The 8,329-nt window shown below is 40.3% G+C and overlaps 1 long non-coding RNA gene across 1 annotated transcript; it reads left to right on the top strand.

Moving 5' to 3' along the window:
- The first annotated feature begins 4,503 nt into the window (after positions 1-4,503).
- On the top strand, positions 4,504-6,116 carry LOC143942104 (uncharacterized). Its single transcript, XR_013264681.1, has 3 exons — positions 4,504-4,724; positions 5,292-5,426; positions 5,507-6,116. It is a non-coding gene; the product is annotated as an uncharacterized LOC143942104 (long non-coding RNA).
- The last annotated feature ends 2,213 nt before the right edge of the window (positions 6,117-8,329 follow it).

The following is an 8,329-nucleotide window of genomic DNA, read 5'->3' as shown; positions in this document are numbered from 1 at the left end:
TCTGACCCTATCCTCTTATTGTTGATAGGTGTCTGAAGGCAATAACAGTTACTCTTGCATACATTTTTTCATTGACCAGGTTTGTGTAGGCTGATTGCTTGGATATCTTCGGCTATTCATGTATGGCCCTGCTTTCAATTACTGCTCCCTGCTGATGTTTACCACCTGTTTATGCTTGTTGAAGCCCTGGACTGTATCACTACTGATTCCAGGGTAAGCTTTTAACCAGAATACAGTGGAGGTTCTTTATGTTTGCATTTTTTTTATTATTATTAAACAACAAATTTTTACTTTTACTTGGTTAATCTCCTATCAACCAGTCAGCATATTCATCCCTTCTGGATTGACCATATCATTTTCTTAAAAACCTTTTTGTTTTTGGTATGTATTGAGGCTATTTAGCCCCTTCTTTGTAAAATAGTTGAGCTTTCTATAGCCATATGTTTTTTATTTATTTCTCCTTTTACAGCTTTTATGAGGCCTCTTTTTAGCCCTCTGCAGCCATAAATTGGCAGTGTGGGGTCGACATTGGACCACATCTACCTTGCCCTGTTGGGCTTTCAGGTTCTGTTCGTGATTTATTGGGGGTATTTGGGATGTATTTCCATCATATAGCAGTATCCCTGGGGGGGGGGGGTTGTGTTATTGGAGGAGGGGAATCGAACACATGGTACCATGTAGCATAATCATTCAGTGATGCGCATCATGTTATTTTTGTTACTGTTTTTGTCTTTCTTTAAAAAAAAAAAACTCATGTTTTTGTTTTTTTTCCCTCTTAGAGCAACACGTTGTTTTCTGTCATATTCTATTCCCCTGATTAAGCCAATGCCTTGGCGAAACTAGTAGGGAAGAATTGACCTGCTGTTATAATTTACCATCAACCTTTTGGTCAACAGAACATTGTAAAACACGCCCTTGTGATATGTGATTCAATATACTGCACTATTGGCTTTTAACTTATTGTAAGAAAATGTGTTTTTTCTATCCTATATATATTGTAATGAGTTGTTCATGGTACTACAATAATCCCCTTCTCTTTGCTCCTTATTGTTTTCAATATAAGGGTTTATTATGAAAAAGTCAAAGTTGGTGCAAATAAAAGATTTACAGAAAAAAGATGTTTCAAAGAGATAGCGACTATATACAGCCACAAAGAAATAAGGTAAAATCGGGGGAAGAGTAATACTTGCAATTAATGTCTGAGGGTTGATCAGAGTTTGATCGATGAGCTGAGTAATCGGTTCTCAAACTTGGCAGATGTTCCTGCTTGGATGGTAAAAGGAGAACTAACCATTGTCTTGGCATCTCCTCTTTTCTGTCAGATCAAAGGGGTGTTCACTGCAACCAGTGACCAATCATCAGGTCATCTTGTTTAGGAGTTGGTTGCTGGGAGGTGTCTACACTCGTGACCCTGTCCCAGGTACACTTTGTGATAAATATTCATATCTCTGCATCTCTATTCATCTCATCTTATTGTTCAGCGGGACATTTGCTTCAAAACTAATACACACATGCTAAATCTCCAAGGCCTAGTTTACCTAGGAGGAATAAATGGTACCAGTGGTTTCCCATATGACCTGATATAGGGGTGTCTGGACTGGATACGTTACAAATTATTTGAGGAAACTAAATATGTCCATATTATAGCTGTGCGATTATTACTTTGGAAGTTATGAAACATGCTGAAATTTCATACTTATTCCATGGTTTAAGGTTTATGTGCACTAAAGTATTTATGACCGGTATCTACTGGTTCTCTGACTTGAGAGGGTGACAGTTTTACGATAGGCCTGGACATCCTGCCAAGCCAACATTAACTGTTTTTTCAGACCTAGCCTGGCCCTGCTTTCTCTATGTTGAGATAACAGCTCTTTTGAAGTATAAACCTATGAATTTCTGGAAATAAGGGAGGAGGGAGGGATTTCAGATTTTTACTACAATGTTAAACTGTTAGCCAACTGTCATGGCTGCCCTAAGGTTCTCAAACAACATGGCCACTAGCTACAGCTTTTCGTGTGTCCAGTACGTGATCTCGTTACAGTGATTGATCATTAATTTTATAACTTTAGATATGAAATTTATTGTGAGGGGGAAAGCGCCAAAGTACAAAAAAAACAATTAATTGATTATATACCAATGTTGCACCTAAAATTAGTGGAAACTAATAACAATGCAAAAATAATAATAATAATATATATATATATATATATATATATATATATATATATATATATATATATATATATATATATATATATATATATATATATATATATAAAGGGGACAAAGGAAACAATACAAAAATCAAATTAATAATATACACCGTGTATCTGATTAATAAAGTGCACAATAAAATAAACCATCAGAAATGTCCATAATAATCATATGTGAACAAATCTTCTTGTGTATGCTCCAACACCGTGAAAGATAAAATGCACACATGCTTCAGTAAACTTGCTTAAAGTGCTTAACCCAAAGTGATAACAAAATGCACTCACCAGATTGCCTCGGCCACACAGTGACCTCAAAGCATGACTAATGGGAAGGACTCCTTAGTTCAATGCTGTAGCTCCTTTATGCATCCCATTCCAATCAAGCACTCATATATGGAGGATCCCAATCCACTTTGCAGGTATACAAATGGTGTCTTCACCAGGGCCATCTTAATAGCATCATGGGCCCCTGGGCAAAGTAATGCTCTGGGGCCCCTGCAATGGAGACAGCACAGGTAAACAGACATCAAGTAGGTAGGAGGCAGACAAGTGGAGCTTCCCCTTCTGAGTGGAGCTCCGTATTAACTACATGAATAATCCTTCTGTATAGCAAAGAAACAGTGGGAAAATACTACATACATAAAGTAACAAAGCTGTCCTGTGTATATAATATATCTGCTAGAATGATGCTCAGGACAGTTGTAACAAGTATAGACACGGCCGCCAATACAAATCATGCAGCACCATCCAGCCTGACAAGGCCTCAGATACCCCCAACATTGTACCCCCTCTACATTTTATATACATCCAGCACTCCTAATTCCACCCAACCAACCCCCCCCCAAACACACACACCAGGTTTCCCCTACCATTATTATCCTGTTACCTCCTCCACACACCCTGGATTCTCAACCCCAAATAAATAACTCCCCAGCACTATGACCCCTCTACACCCCAGATATCCCCCCAGCACTCTGTTCCCTCTCTGTACCCTAGATATTCCCCCTTCACTGTTACTATATACCATAAGATACCCCTTGTATTGTGAGCCCACTACATACCTGATACACCCTACACTGTAGCCTCTCTATATCCCTGATACCTCTAGCACTATAGGCACCCAAGATACCCCAAGCATTGCTACCCCTATACACTCCAGATCCTCCCTCAGCATTGTTTTCCCTCATATACCCTTGATATCCCTCAGCAGCATTATTCCATCCATGTAGTACCCACTTTTCCAGTGGAGATACAGTGCATGTGAACTTTTGGCTATGTGTCCAACTGGGACAAGGACTCACCTATACCAATAAAGTCATGCAGGCAGAAGGAGGGGCAGAGAAGGGAGGATCCCTCTGGGCATTCCAAGCCATTCTGTGCAAACCGTGCTGGACAGCTGGGCTCACCATGACACCATCCAAAATGCCACTTCCTCAGGCGGAATCACAGTGCTGCCAACTCAGTAGCCCCCACTCCAGCTCCTACCCCATGGACTCCGAGACCCAAGCATTCAAGCTGCATGGGGCAGTGTCAGAGCATCACTATTGCCCCGCCCCTCCGGCTGTGAAATAAGAATCATTCTGCACAGAAAGGCACACCACTGCCCGCCTGTCTCCCCTGTGTATCCATCACTCTCAGTGCTATCATGGAGCCCCTAATTTCTGGGCACTTTGGGCTCAAGGAGCAGCATCTTTGGGGAAAGTGCAGGGCCCCCCCCCATGCAGCTGGGGCTCCTGGGCAGTGTCCAGGTATGCCCTCTCATTAAGACGGCCCTGGTCTTCACCTTTATACTATTTCTTCACTGCATATATCAACTTGCATCCACTGCATATATCAACTTGCATCATCAAGAAGGTCTGTAAAATAGCTCCCCAAAAAATAGCCACAGAAGGCAGGATATAGTGTAATACTGCTTTATGTTTTATTGCTTAAAAAGAGCACTTGCATAGTCCAGCATGAAATCACACACAATCCACTCAGGGGGAAGCAGAAACCGGTCCGACACCGGTATAAAAATCACAATGTGCGTGGTGCATTTCAGCTGTGCAAGCAGTAGTATAGGGCTCTTATGATTGGAAGCATCAGGCCTCACCTCTATGCATTTCTGAAGCCATTTTTAATATTATTGACATGCTCACTAGGGTAGGAGCAAATTTGTTCCTAAACAGCTATTTGGATGTATTGAGTGTGATATCACTCTTGTCTGCTAGTGGGCGATGAGTGTACTCGCAATGCCTCCAATTTAATGGATGATAATATTTTTTTTTATTTCATTTCATTTTTAAGAGAGAGAGACAGAGATGGTGGAGATGGTCCACATATTGAAGAGGGCCGACTATGATGGGAAGAATGGACCATACCCAAACCCCAATCATGATGAATGTGGTGAAGAGTCTGCAACGGAAATTTGGGATACGACAACCAAGGAGCAATTAAGGAAACGCTGGTCAGACCTAAAAATTAAGGGAGCAGGATCAGTACAGAAGGATAAAGAAAACTTCAAAAAAATAAGTACTTGTCGCGTGTTCCTATTATGATTTTCAACTTGCATGCTGCTCCATGTGCTTTTCTTTACTGTTGTACAGTTTAAAATGGCTACTTTCATGTTTGTGGGCACAGTAATCGTTCATAGGAAACATTGTCTAAAATACAATGTTTTTAGCTGATACAGGATTAACTACATTTGGTCATGCTAATTTGTATTAAAAGAAGTTTAGGACATTGTTGTCTAGATGTCTTTGAAACTAGAATGAATTGCAAACTTGATTCAGTTTAATGTAAGGAGAGGACACCTAGCAGCTGTTTACACATCTGGACTCAGGAGCACTAGTATGGGACACTAGAGCACATTTTTTAGGGTGACCCACACAGGTGCTCCAGTGGATACTTGGCGTGTCTCCATGTGTGAAACTTGTCCAAATAAATAAGGTAAGTATTCCAGCTTGGTTAAAGGAATTAATCATGTCTTCAACTTGTAACTCTGCCTAATCAGACCCCACTTCCAAGCAATGTTTCACATTCATATTTCTGTCCACAAATATCTGTGTGCCAAGTATACCTTTTGTTTCATTCTCATAGGGGAGAAAAGACTTGGTCCATCGGAGAACAACAGGAACCCCCCAACTCAGGAAGAAGGATAGCAGAGGATTGTGGTACCTCAGGATGTGGAGGAAGGAGAGGTGGCAGAAGTGTTCGAATTTGGCACCACAACAGGTCAGTGTCGGACACCACAGATTCAGGTAATAGATGTATGCCTGCATAATTATAATACATGGTGTGTATTTTTATTTTAGGTGATGTACAGGTTGTGGTACCAAAATTGAGTCATTTCACCAGTGACAGTGCACAACGGCTTGTCAAAGAAAAAGCCAAGGAGATTGAACAAAGACTGAAGAACATGATTGATGTAGGGAGAATCGAAATCCTAAAAAGATTCCTGGATTTTTTTAAAACTAATTTTATTAGTAACTTTTTACATTTTAATACAGTTTAAAAGCCACATTTGGAAGATGCACACATTGTGTCAACATATGCTATCTGCCATCAGGGGATTTCAATGTACACGTTTTGTGGGTGCAACCCCTTCCTCCCAACTCTAGTAGGTGAGAGGAAGTGGTTGCACCCCCAAAACACATCCATTGATCCCCCATGATGGGAGATAGAACATGTTGACATTAGGTATGGGATCAGAAAGGAAATCCCCATTTTGACTCACAATTTGTGTGCATCTTCTAAATTTGGCTTTTACAGGGGTGACTTCATCCCATCTGATGAAGGCAAGATCAAGACCTTTTCCACACTATAAAATGTCTGATATTGCCTTCTTTTTTGCAATGTTGAACTTTGTAAGTACCAGATTTCTGTATTTTATGTTTGGAAACATGCTTGTTTCTGTATTTTTACAAAAATATCAAGGTAAAACTTTGGAAAAAAAAAAAACCACCAAATGTTTTATAAAACGCACATGGGAATATCCACGGCGTAAACAGCTTTCTACTCAACAACGTGTGGCTTCTTTTTTCAATGCACAATAACACTTTTTGTATTAAGTTGGTGTTTACAATGACAATGAGTGTTATTTAAATAATGTTAAAACCACTTGGCACTACAAGTGCACTAGGTGAACTTAGGAGACAGATAAAAGAAACACAAACAGTAAATCCAAATCAAGATTTTATCATATCAATTATTTTTTTTATTTGAAAAATATTTACAAATTAGCTGGCATAGCAATGGCCCGCAAAATATTCCACATATTTTTCACGCACTTCACGGGCACTTTGGGGGGGGGAGCAAGCCAGGACAGACAGCTTCCAGGGCCGTCAGTCTTAGTTTTCACGAAGTCCGGCCTCAGACCCAATTGAGGCTATTATAATTTGGAGCATTTCTTTTTAAAAAGTCGTGCAGATGCATCAGCATAAAACAATGTGGTTCAGTTTGTACTCCGCCAGGTTGATAGCCATTAGAAATAGGTGGAAACGGCTGGCCATTACTAAAGGTATTCTCCATGACTCTTCAGGCTCTGGCCAGTCAGTAATTAAAAACCCTCTTCTCCGGGGTGAGGGTCCTCTGAGGGAATGGCCTCATCACGTGATTGGCCAGACCAAATGCTTCATCAGCAATAAAAACAAATGGAAGTCCTTTGACGTTCTCTTCCACAGGTGGCCATTCCAAGCCACCGCTCTGGAGACGTCCGTAGAACTCGGTCTGGGCAAAGACTCCACCATCCGACATCCAGCCATTCTTCCCCACGTCCACATAGAGAAACTTCTATGTCGCCAAACCCAACGCTATCAACACAATACTATAAAACCTCTTATAGTTAAAATAGTATGACCCCAAATGGGGTGGTGGGGCGATGTGGATGTGCTTCCCATTTATTGCCCCTCCACAGTTGGGAAAGTGGGATGCCACAGTCTGCTATTCCTGTGGTGTTAAGGGAAACTGTGGAGTCCAAAAGGAAAAAAAAATTAGTAATTTTGCACATAAACATTGCAAGCAGATTAGACAAACATTCTTGACCAACATCAGTATAACATTGTTTTTAATGTGTATTTAAAGACAAAAAAATAGGGTCCGCTTATAAAATTCCTCACCTCCTCTGATGGCCCATTGTCCAAATTTTAGGGGGGGGGGGGGTGTTTGAGTTTGGAGTGCCAAAAAAAAGCCTCTGATGCTCTGCATGAATTGAAGGACAATAACATTTGTACACATTATAGGGGGTGTTTAGGGTAAAGCTGTACAATGCAGCTGACAAAATACATTGTTAAGTGACCAGGCTAGGTGTGTATGGGCCCAGGATAGTATGCTGGGGAGGTTAGTGAAGGCAAATATGCATGTAGGCAAAAAAAAAAGCATTAACAGGTTACAGCATGCATGAGGACAAAGGGGACATTCACAGCATATTACAATCAGGGTAATTATGGAATGATGAAAGAAATACAAAACATTAACATTACATTATATGCATTTAATGTATGCTAAAGGATAAAACTTACCCTAATATAGTCCTTCGGCAGGACCTAAATAATAACAGAACAGGTCTCTGGAATAATGATCCCCAGAGCCTGGGGGGGAGATGCCTGTCGAGAACTTGAGGTCCTGTAGACTTCTCCCTATTGCCAAGTACCACAAGGTGGCGACAAGCCTCTGCTCAGGAGGGATGGCTTGCTGCATGCAGGTGTCCTGCCTGCTAATATAAGGTGTGAGCAAAGCCAACAAACTGTGAAAATGGGGCCCGTCATACGGAGAAAATTCCTGAAATCATCAGGGTTATTCTCCTGGATCTCACGCAACAGAGGCATATGCGAGAATTGGTCACACTGGAGTAACCAATTCTTGGTCCATGAACTCCTCCCCCACCCTCAGATATGAACTGACTACATGCACTGAAAACCAGATACAAACCCACAAGCAAAAACCGAACAGCAGTAAAATGATCGGAATAAGCACAAGTCTGAAAATTCAGGCAATTAAAGGAAATATATACAATAACCTTCCATCCTAACATATATATATATATACATATATATATATATATATATATATATATATATATATATATATATATATATATATATATATATATATATATATATATATATATATTTATGGTT

The sequence above is a fragment of the Lithobates pipiens genome, unplaced genomic scaffold, assembly GCF_037356315.1.
Source record: "Lithobates pipiens isolate NorthernLeopardFrog02 unplaced genomic scaffold, aLitPip1_a1.2 Scaffold_30, whole genome shotgun sequence".
In the NCBI taxonomy this organism is placed as follows: domain Eukaryota; kingdom Metazoa; phylum Chordata; class Amphibia; order Anura; family Ranidae; genus Lithobates; species Lithobates pipiens.
Note: the sequence above shows the minus strand (reverse complement) of the source record. Positions and strands in the feature narration are given on the sequence as shown.